The following is a 16,866-nucleotide window of genomic DNA, read 5'->3' as shown; positions in this document are numbered from 1 at the left end:
TTTGATTTCTCCCATAAACTTTTAACGGGTGTTCTGCGGCTTTCGAATTTGCCGGTCTATCACACAAAATCCCAATAAAATACATTTACGTTTTTATTTGTAACATGACAAAATGTGGAAAATTTCAAGGGGTATGAATACTTTTCCAAGGCACTCTATTAACAGACTTTGTCTGACATGCTTTCTCACTTCCCCTACAACACTAGTCTTGGTGAGGATAATTGTGCTGAGGGATGTGGTTGTTACTCATTTATGCCCGAATAGAGCACTGCCACATGAGGGCATGAAGAGAAAAAGGTGCTTGGAAGTATATCTAAAGCAAAAACATTTTTTTTTTATTATTAATAATAGGGTATGAGTAGAATTAAGAATAGTTAAACCACTGTGAGATATTTTTTTTACCTTTTCTGTGCTATTAGGGAGATTTTTCTTCACTTCCTGTCTTGTAGGCACAAGTGGGAAAAGTAAGTCTGGCTACCAGGGGTTCTAACCCATTAAATACACTTTTAAGCATACGTCATAAAATGCATTACTAGCAAAAAAAATAAGAAAAAGAGAGGTAAGATGTCAATTAAGCTTTAAGCTTTTTTTTTTTTTCTATTTTCTGTATTGGATAGGTTAAAGTGATTGTAAAGTCTTTTTTTTTGTTAAAAATAACAAACATGTTATGCTTACTTGCTTTGTGCAGTGGATTTGCACAGAGCAACCCCGATCCTCCTCTTCTCGGGCAGAGCAGCTTGCAATGGGGGCACCCGAGCCGAATCACAGCTATCTGTGTCCATTCAGACATGGAGCTGCGGCCCGCCCCCTTTCTCTCCTCATTGGCTGACTGACTTTATTCGACAGCAGAGGGAGCCAATGGCACCGAGCTGCTGTCTCAACCATTGAGAAGGGAAGTCCCAGGCAACCGAGACAATCCTTAAATGCATTTAAATAAAAAAAACCTTCTACCTTTACAATCACTTTAAATGCCATTGGTAGATCTTTCCCCATGCTATTAAATAAATACAATTAAAGAGTTTTGGCTACATAATGCTTTAAATTGGTTCTATACTCAAAACTGTTTTTTACCTTAGTGCATTATGTGCATTAAGTCAAACAACTCCCCTCTACCTAATCTATTCTACCATCGCTAACACTTATCTGACTGAGTCACTGATCCAGTGCTGTCCCAGCTGCAGCACTGCTGCTCTTGCTTCCTAGTCTCACAGGAGACAATGAGAGCTGCGGGAGCCATAGGCACCTGCTGCTTCCAGTCATACTCTTAGGAGGAGGGGATTGGGGCGTGGCTTACTGGCGTTGTGTTTGTCTATGGATGCACACAGCCTGGATATGGAGCAAGCCCACACGGTTGCCTCTTTGGTATCTGGCTTGCTGAGCAGGCACCCGCAGGTAGGACGAGTGGACAGCGCCAGCAGGGGAATGAAAAAGAGGAAGTGAGGGATCGCTTTATGCAATATTGTTTCACAGTTAAAGTATAACTAAATAAAATATTTAAAAAAATATATAAAAATATTAACCTTAAACACTTGACCACTGGGCACTTAAACCCCCTTTATAACCAGACCAATTTTCAGCTTTCGGTGCTCTCACACTTTGAATGACAATTACTCAGCCATGCAACCTGTACCTGTGAAATTTTTGTCCTTTTTTTCACACAAATAGTGCTTTCTTTTGGTGGTATTTAATCACCGCTGGGTTCTTTATTTTTTGCGCTATAAAAGGAAAAAAAAACGAAAATTCTGTAAAAAATGAATTTTTCTTCGTTTCTGTTATAAAATTATGCAAATTAGTAATCTTTTCTTCATATATTTTGGCCAAAATTTATACCACTACATATCTTTGGTAAAAATAACCCAAATCGGTGTATATTATTTGGTCTTTGTGAAAGTTATAGAGTCCACAAGCTATGGTGCCAATCTCTGAAAATTGATCACACCTGAATTACTGATGGCCTATCTCATTTCTTGAGACCCTAACATGCCAGAAAAGTACAAATACCCCCCAAATTACCCCTTTTTGGAAAGAAGACATTCCAAGGTATTTAGAAAGATGCATGATGAGTTTTTTCAAGTTGTCATTTTTTCCCACAATTCTTTGCAAAATCAAGATTTTTTTTTCTTTTTTTTTTTCACAAAATTGTCATATTAGCAGGTTATTTCTCACACACAGCATATGCATACCACAAATTACACCCCAAAACACATTCTGCTATTACTCCCGAGTACGGCAATACCACATGTGTGAGATTTTTACACAGCGTGGCCACATGCAGAGGACCAACATGCAGGGGAGCACCTCCAGGCATTCTGGAGCACCCAGGCCAATTCTGACATTTCTCTCCTACATGTAAAAATCATAATTTATTTGCTAGAAAATGACATAGAACCCCAAAACATTATATATATTTTTTTAGCAAAGACCCTAGAGAATACAATGGCGGTCGTTGCAACTTTTTATCTCGCACGGTATTTGCGCAGCAATTTTTCGAACGCTTTTTTTTGAAAAAAAAAAACAGTTTTGTGCTTAAAAAAAAACAAAATAGTAAAGTTAGCCCAATATTTAAATCCCCATAGAAGACGCTTTAAAATTTTTTACTGGTTACATGTTGTGAGTTACAGAGGAGGTCTAGGGCCAAAATTATTGCTCTCGCTCTACCGATCGCAGCGATACCTCACATGTGTGGTTTGAACACCATTTTCATATGTGGGCGCAACTTACGTATGCGTTCGCTTCTGCATGCGAGGACACGGGGAAATTTTTTTTTTTTTTTTTTTTATTGTTCATTTTACTTTATTTATTTTAGTTTGAGGCTTTTTCCAAAAAATACATTTTTTGATAACTTTTATTTCTATTACAAGGAATGTAAACATCCCCTGTAATAGGAATATGGTATGACAGGTCCTCTTTACAGTGAGATATGGGTTCAATAAGACCCCACATCTCACCTCTAGGCTGGGAAACCTGAAATAAAAAAAATAAAAAAATGACCCTGGCTTCGATCTTAGCAGTGAGTCGGTAGAAGCACCTGAGGGCGGTGAGAGGGGGGGACGTCCCCTCTCGCCTCCCGTAAGAACGATCAAGCAGTGGAACAGCCGCTATGGTCATTCTTATGGTGTAGGGAATCGCCGTCTGAAAAAGCTGATATCTGAATGATGCCTGTAGCTGCATCCATCATTCAGATATCCCCACACAAAGTCAAGGACATCGTATGACGGCCGGCAGGCAGGAAGTGGTTAAAACACATTTTTTTAACACAAAATTGTCCATTTATACAATATTTCTAACACATGGCATGTACATACCAAAAATGACACCCCAAAATAGATTCTCCTACTCCCCCTCCTGAGTACGGCAATACCAAATGTGTGAGACTTCCACAGCCTGGCCACATACAGAGGCCGAGTACAGCCGAGTATGGCTGAGCATGGCTGGGTATGGATGAGTATGGCAGAGTATGGCTGGGTATCACCGAGTATTGCAGAGTATGGCGGGGTATTGCAGAGTATTGCAGGGTATTTCAGAGTATTGCGGGGTATTGCAGAGTATTGCGGGGTATTGCGGGGCATTGCAGAGTATTGCGGGGCATTGCAGAGTATTGCAGGGCATTGCAGAGTATTGCGGGTCATTGTAGAGTATTGCGGGGTATTGCAGAGTATTGCACAGGGTATTGCAGAGTATTGCGGGGCATTGCAGAGTATTGCGGGGTATTGCGGGGCATTGCAGTGTATTGCGGGGCATTGCAGAGTATTGCACAGGGTATTGCAGAGTATTGCACAGGGTATTGCATAGTATTGTGGGGTATTGCAGAGTATTGCGGGGCATTGCAGAGTATTGCAGAGTATTGCGGGGCATTGCAGAGTATTGCACAGGGTATTGCAGAATATTGCGGGGCATTGCAGAGTATTGCGGGGCATTGCAGAGTATTGCAGGGCATTGCAGAGTATTGCACAGGGTATTGCAGAGTATTGTGGGGTATTGCGGGGCATTGCAGAGTATTGCGGGGCATTGCAGAGTATTGCAGACTATTGCGGAGCATTGCAGAGTATTGCGGGTCATTGTAGAGTATTGCGGGGTATTGCAGAGTATTACACAGGGTATTGCAGAGTATTGCGGGGCATTGCAGAGTATTGCGGGCCATTGCAGAGTATTGCGGGGCATTGCAGAGTATTGCGGGGCATTGCAGAGTATTGTGGGGCATTGCAGAGTATTGCGGGGCATTGCAGAGTATTGCAGAGTATTGCGGGGCATTGCAGAGTATTGCAGAGTATTGCGGGGCATTGCAGAGTATTGCACAGGGTATTGCAGAGTATTGCACAGGGTATTGCATAGTATTGTGGGGTATTGCAGAGTATTGCGGGGCATTGCAGAGTATTGCAGAGTATTGCGGGGCATTGCAGAGTATTGCACAGGGTATTGCAGAGTATTGTGGGGTATTGCAGAATATTGCGGAGTATTGCAGGGCATTGCAGAGTATTGCACAGGGTATTGCAGAGTATTGCACAGGGTATTGCAGAGTATTGTGGGGTATTGCAGACTATTGCACAGGGTATTGCAGAGTATTGTGGGGTATTGCACAGGGTATTGCGGGGTATTGCAGAGTATTGCACAGGGAATTGCAGAGTATTGCCCAGGAAATTGCAGAGCATGGGGGGGATGGCTGAGCATGGAGGGATGGATGGATGGATGTGACTGTACATGTCACTGAGCTGCACTGTGGGCACTACACATCCAGCCCACAGCGCGGCTCCCATCCGATCTCTCCCTCTCTGTACTGATCGGTACAGAGAGGGGAGGGAGGAACCGACGTCATGACATGACGCCGGTTTGTTTACATGTGATCCCTCCGTCATTTGACAGAGCGATTACATGGTAAACGGCCGCGATCAGCCGGCGGTCACGGATGTTCCCGTGTGCACGCCCAGGGGGGCGCGCGGGAACAGTTTTTTGGAATCACGTCATATGACGTGATCCCAGAGTTATCCAACCGCCCTGCAGTGGTCATTTGTCTATGGGGCGGTTGGCAAGTGGTTAAAGTGGATGTAAACCCAATTCATGAAGTTTGAGCTGGACACATATATCTGCAGTATTTTGTTATCTCTCTTCAAAGAGCTAAGTCCCCTAGCTCTCTCCTGAACAGTTCCTCTGTTATCAGCCTGATAACTCCTGACAAATTATCTGACACATCAGATAAAAGCAGCCTGAAATTTCTGTCAGGGGAGGTTGCTAAAATAGATTAGCAGGGAGCTGGACCTGTTACAAAACACCTCTGAGAGTCTCTGCCTATGTGGAGAGGGGGTGTGTGCCTTTCCCCCTATCAGCAATTTTTGCTATCTTGGCTCTATTCCCAGACATCACACTGTGTTAAACAGGAAGAAAAAATTTCTTAACACGATCTGAACTTTCTGAACTAAACAGTATATAAACGTGAACATAGCAGATATCGATGTAAAACTTATGTAGGGAGATTTTTTCATCTCAGTGTATCATCTGAGGCTGTTCACTTCACTGGGTGTATGGAGGGTTTACATCCACCTTAACAATCACTTTAATTAATTTTCTAAATGTGCTTATGAGTTAAAACCATACCTCCCAACTTTTTGAGATGGGAATGAGGGACACCTATCGGCAAAAGTATGCAGGCATAGGACACTCCCCTTGCTACACCCTCTTAAAGGAGAATTGTACAAAAAAAACAAGATTGGTTAAACCCACAAGTGCTTTTTTTCCCACTACTATTACTTTATATTGGCTCTTAGAATTTACAAATGCAGCAATTTAGAAATCAGATGAAAGGTTTAGCACTAGAAAACACTTTTTGATAGATAAAAAGTGCATTTTATATACATCTATATAGATCAGACCAAAATGAGGGACAAATGAGGAGGAATGAGGGACAGGGGGACATTGCTCCAAATCAGGGACAGTCCCTCCAAATCAGGGACAGTTGGGAGCTATGGTTAAAACCTTGTTTCTTTTTGTAGTTTTTAATTACACACACACACACAGAAACATGGGCTACCATATCATTACAGGCTCTGCTTAGTTGTCCTGCATAGTGTTTGCACTTCATTGCACCTCTCTATGGAATATGTTTAACTGCCTAAAAACAACAGACTCTCTGCGAAGCTCCCTATGTTTATTTCCTACAGAAAACCTATAATGATATATGGTCAATGTTATTGTTTTTGGGTTTGCAAGTTGTAAATTGACCTTTTATATGCAAAAAAAATCATTATTTTACAAGTACACATTCAAAAAAGGGGGCATCCATTTTATTTGGATGGCAGAGTATAGTGTGCTTTCTAAAAAGAAGGCCCAGCAGTGCTTGATAACATTTTGACTATCTTCCCTTCTAACTGAAAACTTATAGGAGCTATATAAGATAGAATCAGGGGCATGAGTGTTTCCCCTCTGTGTTTTGAAGAGGGCTTAACAGACTTATAGGAGGGCGGTGTATGTGCAGCCACTGCTACACCTGCTAAGTGATAAAATTACTCTGGTGGGTTACAGCATGAGTAGAGAAGGGGCGATCTCCAGAACACACATTCACTTCCTGGTTAGCTGCCAGAATTAAACACAGAGATCACATGATCCAGTGCTAGAGGTACCAGTGCTAGAGGTACCTTGCTCATGACTGATTTGTTCTTTGCACAGGGTTCCCAGCAGCCATTTCGGGGAAACCTGTGTCTGACTGGACACAGAGCACTGCTGAAATTTGGCAGTCATCGACCCAGAGAGGCTATATATAGTCCATATCGGGTCATTTTAGTGTGCCTTCAGTGTATGGAGTGTATAGATAGGGAAAGATATTCGCTGGACAGGGAAAGGTAGGCTTAGCCTAGGGTCATGTTGCAGAGGAGGAGAGATAGATTGAGGAGCATTCTGCATCCCCCTGGAGCCTACTGCATTCGGTAAGGACCTTTGTTACTCAGCCTACTATCTGGTTTGGTGCATTCTGCACATCAATCTGCCAGTACAGCACCCCTTTGGGTAGGCCATATTCAGCATATTCAAGGGTACCTGTTTAACTACTTGCCCTCCAGAAGGTTTACTCCCCTTCATGACCAGGCCATTTTTTTTACGGCACTGTGTTATTTTACCTGACACTTGCGCAGTCATGCGACTCTGTACCCAAAAAAGTATGTATTTTTTTCCCCACAAATAAAGCTTTCTTTTGGTGGTATTTAATCACCTCTGCTGTTTGTATTTTTTTGCGCTATAAACAAAAAAAGACGGACAATTTTGAAAAAAATAAATCTTTTCTCTGCCGTGTTTCTTATTTCAGTCACCGCTATCCTCCTCCTTCATCCCCTCCTCAAGCTTCCCGGACAATTTAAAGGCCAACCATTTTTCCCAAAACCCTCTGTATCTTTCAGCCTGTCCCTCCTCTCTGCTGCTCAGATATTCCATCTTACAAATGTAGTCTACACTTTCCAGCCACTCTTTTATACTTGTTTTTTCTTTATGTAGCCATTTTTTTGGCATTAGTCCCTTTGCAGCGTTCAGTAGGGGTGAAATTAATGTTTTCTTATTTTTATTTTTTTTTTGGGTCGTTTGTACCATGGAACAGACAGATCCAAGGGTTATTTAATATTCTCTTTCCCGTTATCTCTTCTATGTATTCTAGAATTTCCTGCCAATATTCTTTTATTTTTGGGCAGTCCCATCAGATATGCATCATTGTGCCGATTTGTTTGCACTCCTGCCAACATTGTGGGGATTTATGGATCTTCTCTGGTGTCAGGTACCATCGTGCCAAACACTTATAATTCACTTCAATAGTATTTATATCAGTTGCAAAATTATGTACTGCTCCAATCATTTGTTTCCTCCAGTTTTATACCCATTTCTTGTTCCCATTTTTCTATGCAGTGGCCCTCATCCCTCTAGCTCTGTTAGGATATCATATATTTGGGATATCCCATGTTTTAACAGTGTTTTTATATTGCAAAGTTTTTCTAATGGATTTAACTCCTTACTGTCCCTGGTTGGATGGGGTATTGTACTCACTAATGCCGTGTACACACGAGCAGACTTTCGACACACTGAACTCCGAAGGACTTTTTGACGGACTTTCGACAGAGTTCCGACGCAACGGACTTGCCTACACACGATCACTCCAAAGTCCGACTGATTTGAACGTGATGACGTACGACTAGAATAAGGAAGTTCATAGCCAGTAGCCAATAGCTGCCCTTGCGTCCCTTTTTGTCTGTCGGACTAGCATACAGACGAACGGATTTTTCAACCGGACTCGAGTCCGTCGAAAAGATTTGAAACATGTTTTATTTCTAAAGTCCGTCTGATTTTTCGACAGCAAAGGTCCGATGAAGCCCACATACGATCAAATTGTCCGGCGGATTCGTTCCGGCGGACCTTTGCTGTCAAAAAGTCCGCTTGTGTGTACACAACATTAGTGTTTTAGCTGTAGATATTCCCACTCACTGATCTTCTGCCACCCATTTACACTTTTTAGTTCCTGTCTTGTCCTTATCCTGCCCTGGGCAATGACATCTTTTAATTGTGCTTTTCCCATTTGACTTCCTAAAAGTGTCCCTTTTCCAGGGATAATAAAATTTGTGCCAGTAAGTAGCATTAAGGGTGAATTATATTTCCAATTTCCCTGACGATGTATTGTGTCCCATATTTTAAAAACATTCTTGGTTAGATCATGTGTATCTGTGCCCAGTGTTCTAAATTCCCGTGGTATCCAAATATTTTTTTGTAATAGTGTTGTGCTTAAAGAATCTTCCATCTTCACCCACCTCTTTTTACTGGTACATTTGCCCATTCCACCAACTGTGCTATTATAACCGCTTTATAGTATCTTTTTACATCTGGTGCTGCTAAACCCCCATATTTTTTTTTCCTACTGTGAGAAGTGCAAAATTTACTCTAGATTTTTTGTTTTGCCATATTAATTTTAACATCATTGTTTTTATTACTCTAAAAAAAACTTTGTGGAATTAGTATCGGCAACATTTGGAACTTGTATATTATTTTTGGTAGGATCACCATTTTTAACATATTTATCCTACCTATCCAGGACAGGGGTTTTATTTGAATATTCTTGATCTCTGTTTTAATTTCATTAAGTAATGGGATGTAGTTCTCCTGATATAACTTCTCTAGGGTAGGTGTCAATTTAATTCCTAGGTATGTTAATTCTTTTCTTGCCCACGTAAATGGGAATACCCTTTGTAGTGCTTGTTCTTCTTTTTTATCTATCCCTATGTTTAATATTTCTGTTTTTATTGGATTTATTTTGAAATTCATGAGTTCCCCATATTTTTTTAATTCTCTCATTACGTTGGGCAATGTCAGTCTTGGTTTGATTATATATAATAAGATGTCATCTGCGTATGCTGCCACCTTATGTTCTATTTCACCCACTCTCGCCCCTCCTACATCCACACTATTCTGTAACATCGCCAGTAGTGGTACATATAGGAGTGGCGAGAGCGGACATCCCTGTCTTGTTCCATTGAACATTTCAAAAGGCAGCAACGTACTTTCATTCACCTTTACCATAGCCATGGGGTGGTTATATAGATTTTTACTCCAACGCATAAATCTTGAACCAATACCCAGGTATTGAAGTGTATCCATCATGAATCTCCAGTCTACCCTGTCAAAAGTTTTTTCTGCATCAATCGACAGGAGTAGCGTTGGGGGCCCCCATCCTTTCCTTTTCGCAATGATAACATTGTTCTTATACTACTGTCTCTGGCTTCTCTATGAATCCTGTTAGATCTACATTTATCAATTCTGGCATCGATTTTTTAGTCTCAGAATTTTTGCATATAGCTTTATATCTGCATTTAGCAGAGCTATGGGCCTATAGTTGGAGCAGATTGTTCTATCCTTTCCCTCCTTCGGTATTATTGTAATGTGAGCCAGGAGGGATTCCCTTCTTATTTCTTAATTTTCCTCTATTATGTTCAGGTAGTCACAGATTTTTGGCACTAATTGTTATTTAAATTTTTTATAGTCTTTGAGCGTAAATCCATTTAGGCCTGGACTTTTCCAAGATGGTATTTCCTTTAGAGCTTTTCCGATTTCCTCCTGTGTGATTGGTTCATCTAGGGCCTGTGAATTTTCTACTATAATATTTGGCAGATTGGCCTCTGCCAAATATTCCTGTATTTTTACTTTTCTAATTTCTTCCTCCTTTCGTGTCTCTTTATTTCTAACAGCGTATAATGCACTGTAATATGTTTGAAAAACCTTTGCTATTTCTGTTGTTTTATGCATCATCTCACCTTTCTCATTTTTTATCTTTTCTATGTAATTTCAAGTTTTTTTTTTCCTGAGATTTTTGCAAGATATTTCCCCAGCTTATTTCCCCATTTGTACCTTTCCTTTGCTACATTATTAAATATGTTTCTTGTTTCCCGTTCCATTAAGTCCTTTAATTGGTCTCTTTTTATGATTAATGCCCTATGAGTTTTAATGTCTAATTGTATTTTATGCCTTTGTTCTAAGTCATATAATTCTTTTATTAAGTTTTTCATATTATTTGCTCATATTATTTGCTCTGCGCAAGGTTATAGCATCTACAAACTATGGGGTATTTTTATTTTGTTGTATTTTTGTTTACTAGTAATGGCGGTAATCAATGGCCTGTAGCGGGACTGCTATATTGCGGCAGACAGTCGGGACACTAACTGACTAACTTTTTGGGGACCAGTGCTAAAAATATGCCCTGGCACCGTACTAATGACACTGGCTGGGAAGGGGTTAACATCAGGGACCATCAAAGGGTCAACTGTGTGCCTAGCCAGTAATGATCGAAAACTCTAGGAAGCTGTCACTGCACATCACCAATCATAGGCAGTGAGGCATTTCCCCACCCGCAGCTGCACATACGCACGCTGCCCCATGATTGGTGGTGTGCAGTGCCGGCTTCCTGGGGGGTGCTATCCGAACACTGTCAAGCCGCTCATTACTAACCAGTATTTTCTCCTTGTGTGGGAGGTGCTTTTACTAGGGCAAGGGCCTTTGCAGGAAGAGAGGATAAATGTCTTCTCTGCTGACAGAATGGCAATCTGCCTTGTTTTCATAGGCAGACTACCCCTCTGGCTCTCTGGCTAATGATCGGTGGGTGCTGACGGACATCAAGTTTGCGGTACCCGCAGATCAGCTCCAGCTGTGTCTAATCACAGCCAGAGTGGGTTGCTGGCAGTGCGAATGCGTGCCCGAGACCCGGAAGTGTCGGATCACGTACTACTGCTGCAGTATCTGTGCGGGAGGCGGTCGTAAAGTGGTTAAAGAAGCAATCCTGGAATACCCTGCCATATGTAAGCCTTGTTTTGTAACAGATTTGTATATGTGCCTTACTATCCATAGTTCAACTTTGGGAAAGCAAACATATTGTTTTAACTAGTCTATTACATAAACAAGAAAATGTAAAGAAGACATTGTCCCACTTGTTCCCTTCACCTTTACCAAAAACTACTTATGCAGGTAAGAGGCGTCTGTAGGCAAAGAACAAACTGCAGCTCTGACTAAAGTTGAATAATGCCCTTGCTATAGGTGTAGACCATTTATGTACCTCCTGAAGCTAGGACGTTGCTAAGTGAGGCCTAGTCGTTATTACTCACCCCCACCATTACAGGATTGAGCTCTCAGACACTGAGCTCCGAGCTACTGTGTCAGAGGAGAGAAAGAGAATGCGGGGGGGGTTGAATCAGAGAAAAAGCTCACTGTGATGGTCACACTTACTTAATATTTATTTGATTTCAGAATTCTACTGGTGTATGGCCAGCTGAGGTATTTACCTTTCTGGTTCAGCAATTGAACTCTTTGTCACCTCCCCTCCTTCAGCCTCCACTGTCCCATAAACAGGGAGCTGACTTAGCAAGCAGTAGAGCTAAACCAGGTATCACAATGACTAACCTTAACTACAAATCCTATAACAGAGAAAATAGTAAAAATGTATTATGCTGGAATTCCACTTCAAAGTATAGGACTACTTACCTCTATTGTAATGTTCTGTATCCCGTAAAGCAGTGAAAGATATGCAGTGGAGTTCTGTATCAGAATACAAGAATATCAAAATGATTAGCAGACTGGAGTAGCACTATTGCCTATTAGTGCTCAAAAGCCTGGATCTCTCCACTGTCTACAGCCCTCATACCAGTGATGTAGATAGATATATTGAGCTGTCTTTACGTTTACTTTTATTAACACTAGATTTAAAAAAGAAAAAACTAAAAAGGAAACTACGCCTTCAAAGCATTTGTGGTCACCTGGTTATCTACTGTGACTAGCACCTTGTGGTCAACATTTTTACTTTGATATTTTCATTGATTCGATACTCTAGGTGTCTAAGGTTTATATCTTTTACATCTACTTAAAAAAACAAATTTCCAATGCTAAAAAACACCACTTTATTGTGAAGCACCCTTACGTCTGGGAATCTTATAACCAACTAAAGTAACCAATATGGATGGTGCAAGCTGTTTGTGCCCCATCTGTATTAGCCACTAGGGATGAGCCAAACACTCCCCGGTTCGATTTGCACCCAGAACACGCGAACAGACCGAAAGTTCGCGCAAACTTTTGAACACCGTTAAAGTCTATGGGACTCAAACGTGAGAAATCAAAAGTGTGAATTTTAAAGGCTAATATGCAAGTTGTTGTCCTAAAAAGGATTTGGGGACCCGGGTCCTGCAAAAAAAAGTTTTAAAAATGGCCGTTTTTTCAAGAGCAGTGATTTTAATGATGCTTAAAGTGAAAAAATAAAAGTGAAATATTCCTTTAAATATCGTACCTGGGGGGTGTCTATAGTATGCCTCTAAAGTGGTGCGTGTTTCCCGTGTTTAGAACAGTCCCTGCATAAAATGACATTTCTAAAGGAAGAAAAGTCATTTAAAACTTTGTGGCTGTAATGTAATGTCGGGTCCCGGCAATATGGATGAAAATTATTGAGAAAAACGGCATGGGTAACCCCCCAGCCCATTACCAGGCCCTTTGGGTCTTGTATGGATATTAAGGGGAATCCCGCACCCAAATTAAAAAAAGTGGAGCATATATAGGGCGTGGAGCCCCCAGGCCCTATATATGCTGAACACCAGTATATAGGCGGTCCCAAGAAAGACAGGGACTGTAGGTTTGTTCTTAAATTGAATCTGTTTGTAATTTGGAACAGGTACATTTTGTAAGTGTAGCCAAAAAATCTATTTTTAAGCTTTTTGGAAAACATGGGGAATGGTTATCACCCCTGTAACATTTGTTTTGCTGTCTGTGCCCCTATTCAGAAGATTTCACCTCACTTTCTGTCACAATGACAATTGGATTTTGAAAATTTGGGTTTTTTAGGGAAACAAAGATAAGTGATAAAGAATCAGTGGAGGAGACACCTTTTTCCCATATTAACTCTTACAGGAGAGAGGGGGTAGATTACAGGAGTACCTAAGGGTAGATTTCCTCTCACTCCTTGTTGTCTCCCTCCGTTTGTAAGTCGGATGTTTGAAAGTAGGGGCCTGCTCTATATAATCTGCAGAAATTTGGGCCTTGGGTGTTGGTGGTACCAGAAAACTGTAAGCCCTCACAGTTACTCTTGGTGGGCGCAGGAACGGGCCCTGCTGTGAAATATTAGATCAAAAATTGTAATTACACGCCCCTGTTGAACAGGGCAGAAAAATTGGGCCTTAGGCACTGGTGGTGCTGCCACAACACTGCAACCCCTCACAGATACTCTAGTTGAGTGCAGGAACAAGCCCTGCTGCAAAATATTACAGCAAAAATTGTAATTACACGCCCCTGTTGAACAGGGGCAGAAAAATTGGGCTTTAGGCACTAGTGCTGCTGCCAAAACACTGCAACCCCTCACAGATACTCTACTTTAGTGCAGGAACAAGCCCTGCTGCAAAATATTACAGCAAAAATTGTAATTACACGCCCCTGTTGAACAGGGGCAGAAAAATTGGGCCTTAGGCACTGGTGGTGGTGCCACAACACTGCAACCCCTCACAGATACTCTAGTTGAACGCAGGAACAAGCCCTGCTGCAAAATATTACAGCAAAAATTGTAATTACACGCCCCTGTTGAACAGGGGCAGAAAAATTGGGCCTTAGCAACTGGTGGTGGTGCCCAGAACCAAAAATGTTCTTACAAGCTATCAACATGAACATTGAGGAGGAATAGGATAGTCACTCAGCATAACAGGATAGTCACTCAGCATCAGCACAGGCAGTCTTCAAGGAATCTCACATTCATGAAAAAATTAGATGGTTACATCAGCATCAAGTGCTTGGTAGCTGGTGATCCAAGACTAATTAATTTTTATGAAGGTGAGCTGATCAACCGAGTCGGTGGACAGGCACACTCTGTGATCGGTTACAAAGCCTCCAGCAGCACTGAATGTGCGTTCCAAAAGAACGCTGGATGCAGGACAGGCCAGTAGCTCAATTGCATACTGTGCAAGCTCTGGCCAGTGATCCATCCTCAAGACCCAGTAACCCAGAGGATTTTCGGTTGGAAAATTCTCCAAGTCTGATTTTGCCCCTAGGTATTCCTGCACCATGTAAATCAGACACTGGCGATGGTTGCTGGAACTGATCAGACCTTAGGGCTGCGGACTAAAAAATTGTCTGAACACATCTGTCAGACGGCCACCTTCTCCACCGCTCTTTCTGTTCATGACCGAAGCCTCAGCAACACGTTGTCCAGGACCTGGAATTTGTAACCAGGCTCTGGAAACGCGTTGCACAAACCTTTCTGCAAGGCCTCCCGAAGATGTTTCATCCTCTGCTCCCTCTGTGACGGCTGGATAAGTTCCGCAACCTTACCCTTGTAACGTGGATCAAGGAGGGTTGCCAGCCAGTTCTGATCCCTCTCCTTGATACCACGAATCCGAGGGTCCTTTCACAGGCTTTGCAGGATCAGGGAGGCCTTGCAGCATAGGTTTGCTGAGGCATTTGGTCCGGAGTCCTCTGGGTCACTAAGGATGACTTGATCTGCAGCCACCTCCTCCCGGCCACGTACAAGTCCATGGGTTTCTGGGGACTGTAAACGATCCCTTGAAGACTGCTGCTGATGCTGAGTGCTAAGCTCCACCTCCATGCTGACACAATCCTCCTGCTCTTCCTGTGTGACCGGCGGTCCATGGGTTTCTGGGGACTGTAAACGATCCCTGCTGATGCTGAGTGCTAGGCTCCACCTTTATGCTGACACAATCCTCCTCCTCCTCTTCCTGTGTGATCGGCGGGCCCGCAGGACACTGTCTGGATAAAGGGGGCCTTGAGAGGTAAGGAAGTCCTCCTTTTCCTCCTTCTGTTCTGCCTCAAGTGCCCTGTCCATTATTCCATGCAGCGTGTGCTCCAACAGGTAGACAAGAGGGAAAGTATCACTGATGCATGCACTGTCACTGCTTACCATCCTCGTGGTCTCCTTAAATGGTAACAGGACAGTGCATGCATCCTTGATCATGAGCCACTGGCGTGGCGAAAAAAAGCCAAGCTCCCCTGACCCTGTCCTGGTGCCATAGTTGCACAGGTATTCATTGATGGTCCACTGCTGCATGTGCAGCCACTGCAGCATGGCCAACGTTGAGTTCCATCTGGTGGGAATGTCACAGATTAGGTGGTTCTTGGGCAGGTTATATTCCTTTTGGAGGTCAGCCAGCCAAGCACTGGCATTATATGACCGGCGGAAATGCATACAGACTTTCCTGGTCTGCCTCAAGAGATCCTGTAAGCCCGGGTACCTGCACAAGAACCATTGCACCACCAAATTAAGGACATGAGCCAAACAGGGAACATGGGTGAAGTGTCCCTGTCAGAGGGCGGAGAGGAAGTTGGTGCCATTGTCGCAAACCACCATTCCTGCCTGAAGCTGGCATGGCGTCAACCACCTCTGAGCCTGCTCCTTCAGAGCTGACAGAATCTCTGCCCCAGTGTGGCTCCTGTCCCCTAAGCACACCAGCTCAAGCACCGCATGGCATCTTTTTGCCTGAGTGCTTGCGTGGCCCCTTGAACGCTTACAGAGCACCTCTGGTTCTGAGGACAAATCTATAGAGGAAGAGGCCATGGAGGAAGAAGAAGAGGAGGGGGTGGAGGAGAGAGGTATGTCAGAATCACCACTAGTAGCATTTTGGTGGCATGGTGGTGAAACAAGCTCCAACAATACTGCACCCTGTCCTACGTCCTTCCCAGTTGCCAGCAGGGTCACCCAGTGCACCATGAAAGATAGGTAAACTTCCTGTCCATGCCTGCTGGACCATGATTCAGTGATAATATGCACCTTACCACTCACCGCCCTGTCCAGCGAGGCCAAAACATTGCCTTCCACATGTTGGTAGAGAGCCAGAATTGCCTTCCGTGAAAAAAAGTGGCATTTGGGAACCTGCCACTGAGGTACTGCACATTACACAAATTCACGAAAGGAGGCAGAGTCTACCGGCTGAAAAGGCAGCAGTTGGAGTGCTAGCAATTTAGCCAAGCTAGCATTCAGCCGCTGGGCATGTGGATGGCTGGGACCGAATTTCTTTCGCCGGTTTAGCAACTGGGGTAGGGAAATTTGCCTGCTACAATCGGACGTTGGTGTAGCGATAGCAGATTGCCCGCAAGTACTTGGCACACCTAATTCTACATCTTCATTCCTCTCAGTGTAGGTTTCTGAGAGAACTGAAGGTATAGTGGGGTTGGAGATCCCATCTGATGAGGAGCAAGGAGAGGTCCGCCTTGTTCTTTGGTGTGGGTCTTTTAAGTACGCTTGCCAATGGACTGCATGGGAGTTCGACATATGTCTGGTCAAGCATGTGGTGCTCAAGCGGCTGCTGTTTTGGCCACGCTTGATACGCTTCAGACATATGTTGAAACAGCAATGCTGCGATCTGCTGCACACGTCTCAAAAAA

The 16,866-nt window shown here is 43.0% G+C and overlaps 1 long non-coding RNA gene across 1 annotated transcript in view; it reads right to left on the bottom strand.

The window, feature by feature from the left end:
- The window catches only part of LOC141107205 (uncharacterized), a 34,223-nt gene extending 22,042 nt beyond the window's left edge, over positions 1-12,181 (bottom strand). Inside the window, exons 1-2 of the long non-coding RNA XR_012235812.1 lie at positions 11,983-12,181; positions 1,631-1,715 (exon numbers count right to left, since the gene is read on the bottom strand). This is a non-coding gene — a long non-coding RNA (uncharacterized lncRNA). The remainder of the gene's footprint in view (positions 1-1,630; positions 1,716-11,982) is intronic.
- Between the last annotated feature and the right edge of the window lie 4,685 nt (positions 12,182-16,866).

This window comes from Aquarana catesbeiana, linkage group LG09 (assembly GCF_042186555.1).
Source record: "Aquarana catesbeiana isolate 2022-GZ linkage group LG09, ASM4218655v1, whole genome shotgun sequence".
Taxonomy (NCBI): Eukaryota; Metazoa; Chordata; class Amphibia; order Anura; family Ranidae; genus Aquarana; species Aquarana catesbeiana.
This window is presented reverse-complemented; position numbering and strand designations above follow the sequence as displayed.